This window comes from Cupressus sempervirens, chromosome 7 (assembly GCF_028749045.1).
Source record: "Cupressus sempervirens isolate cs-2001-9-10 chromosome 7, ASM2874904v1, whole genome shotgun sequence".
NCBI lineage: Eukaryota > Viridiplantae > Streptophyta > Pinopsida > Cupressales > Cupressaceae > Cupressus > Cupressus sempervirens.
In genome coordinates this window covers 442,371,497-442,374,745 of record NC_143124.1, presented here as the reverse complement: position 1 = coordinate 442,374,745, position 3,249 = coordinate 442,371,497, and the positions used below count along the sequence as shown (strand labels likewise).

General features: G+C 30.6%; 1 pseudogene; it reads right to left on the bottom strand.

Annotated features, from left to right (window-relative positions):
- Window positions 1–1,618: 1,618 nt before the first annotated feature.
- Window positions 1,619–2,483, bottom strand: LOC149547487 (putative serine/threonine-protein kinase SIS8; annotated as a pseudogene).
- Window positions 2,484–3,249: the final 766 nt, after the last annotated feature.

Below are 3,249 nucleotides of genomic sequence, written 5' to 3'. Positions count from 1 at the left end.
GAAGAATGCACATCTTGATGTAGAAGAAGGGCATACATATTCAAGTTGTAGTAATAGTAAACCAACCTCACTTATTCAATTTAGTGACAAGGAATAAATATGTAGTGTCCATGTCACTATGTCTAAGACTCACAAAAAATTGTAGTCCAACAATCAAACTCATATATACTTACTAGAGGACTTTGTATCCTTCCTTCAAGTGATATTACAATGATAGAAACATCATTTTGGTACTTTAAATGATCTCCTTGATGAATATCTAACAATTCATGAAAGTCCATACCTACATATAAAGAAAGTATTTATTACTCTAGGATAATTAATCAAAGAAAAATTTCCAAGCATTTCTCTCATTTGACCCTTCAAAGGAAAAAATTAAATCAGTCAATATTTTTTAAATAACTGAAGTCATACAACATTTGGAAGATGCTTTAAAATTGTTTTATTTTCTATAATATTTCCTTATGTGCCTCAAACATAAAAGAGATATAAAATTCTTGCCTACAATTGATACTGGTGGAAGCATCAAATTCCCTATATATTGATTCTTATTAAGAAATGAATCATAATTGTGTTTACCATACTTTCACACATTTCAAATAGACATAAGATTTTTGTGCAATGAAAAGGGAAATAAACTAACAATCTAAAATCAAATGAAATATGAGTGTACTACTTCTACCCTATAAGAAAGGATTAAGGTGATCAAAAATTACATCAAAACTATAACAAATTACCCTATAACAAATTTATAAAACAAATAGTAGAAAACATTTGACATGGCAAAAAAATCAGATATTATTTTTTTATGCCAAATTAAAATAAGAAATTTTACTAGCTTTCTTTACTACCCAAAAGAGAAGTTCTTCTATAAGATGTTGCATAGGATCATCATAAGGAAATTTCTGATAAACAAATTCTTGTTTGTTTTTATTGATTATACTAATCTAATAAGACACTTATCATTTCTATTTATAATTGCATTTTTTGGTACTATATCATCTTGATTCATTTCTTTTTTATAGCATATTGGAAACCATAGATGGTATTAAAATTTATCTTGTTATGGTTGCCATGTATGATAGAATTGATATCTATTTGACTTATTACTATTCTAAATTTTTGCATGTATGAGTTGATTATTCTATTTCTTGTAAATTATTCTATATTGACCATTCATGTTTTTCAATCTTTGACTTTTTAATGACTCCTCTTCTTCTTTTTGTGGTAATTTTCTTTTGTGGCACTTGTCATAGGATGGTAGTCATTACACTAAACCTTATCATTTCATCTCTAGAACTTGACTCCATGATGTTAGTATCTTATACTTTTGAATTTCTCTTTTTGATGTTGTTGCCTTTAAAACTATAATTTGATATTGATGAAACCTCACATCACTAACAGTAAAGCTTAAAAAAATAGAATATTCTCCACTTTACATAATACTACCATTTGATATTTTCTTATAATACATCTCACAATTTTTTTGTAAATCTAAATTTTGTATCTGATCTGCCAAAGGAGATGACTTCAATATCAGTCTTTCTTCTATATAATTATCAACTACTATGTACATTGGCCATTGCAAATGTACTTTCAACTTATAAAAAATTCTCACTCATAAATGGGTGAAAATGTCATTATAACTAGGTCTATCATCTTCATCAACCCAACAGTCTAACATCAACTTGCCAATGGGGACTTTAGGTATGTCCAATTGTACACTAGTGTGGGAAACAACATAAACTACTTTCATTGGCTACATGCATTCCCATGGATGTTTTAACGTACAACTCCCACATTATCATCACTAGACTGAAGATGTCACACTTATATATTAATGGCTCATTCCTCAAAATTTCTAGGGTCATCCACTCAAGAGTTCTAGCAAGAACTATATCCCTCATGGGAAGGTTTGTTGCTACCTGTGAAAGGTTGAAGTCATAAATTTTTACTATCAAGTATTTATCAATAAAACAATTTGCACTTTTCTTGAATCTTGGTGCACTATGTTCATTCACTGTATGCATATCCTACCCCTATAGATCTTACAGAGCATCTTTAATCTTCTTTACCAACTAAACTTCTTTCCTCAACTTCTTGCATATATTAGGTGATATAAAGAACCCATGTCCATGTATTTTATTACCATTGAAAGAAGGGGGCTTCCTATAGGCTCCATGAAACAATATCACATTTGGATGTTGCAAGTGACTTAAAAGTGATACTTCGTTGTAGAAATCTTCCATGTTCTCCTTTGTCATGTCTTGCTCCAGTAAAATCTTTATTGCAACTTTTGTTCCTTTCAATATGCCTTGTAAAACTTCCTAAAATGAACCACTCCCAACATAACCACTAACTCTCATCTCTAAAATGTCTATATTCCATTCTAAGAATGATAGTAATGGTTTGGAAGGAAGTGGAAAAGACTCTAAAAATTGATTCCATGAAGTAATTATGTCAATATATTTTGAAAGAACCATCACTCTTGTAGTCACAAGATTATTCTAAATATCTCATTACAATGGAGTTACTTAAGTAGACCTATAAGGTTTCTTATTCAGATCTTTTAAATAAATAGATTCTATCTTTTCTCTATAATTTATTCCTTCATTACTGGCAACAAAGTCCAATACCTATTCCTATTGACTACTCCAAATAATATATCTTTTCTCCACTCTAATTGTCCCTCCTATATCATAGTTATCTTCACTTTTAATTGGTTATTCATGTTTCATTACTTCATGCATAGATAATTATGAATATATCATCATCTATCTTTGGTGTTACACTAATGCTTCTTTTTCTTACATGGAGAGATTCTGATGGTGAATGATGATTAGACTATGTGAAATCTCCACCAATTCAAGTCTCATGGGTATCTACTCTTCTCCTTTCAGCTCCACAAATGAGGGGAGAGGAAACTAAATGTCATCCAGGCATTACCAAAGTCTTCCCTTAACAATGTTATGTTGTGGAGACTAGTTAGGACTTGATACACTCATAAAATCACCACCTTCTCCAAATTATTGTCTATGCCCACTTAGCATAAAATGGCCATGAGTCCTCAACAAAGGATTCTCTTGACTAGAACTAGAAGTGCATTGTTCAACAATGGCCTTCCTATGGCTATGTCACTAGAAACCATTTGCAATATCTAGTTTGCATTTTGATAGACTTAATTTACCTTTAATTTTTGGCCTTAGTTTTATGTTTGGAAACAAAATCCTTGCTAATGGACTATTCCCC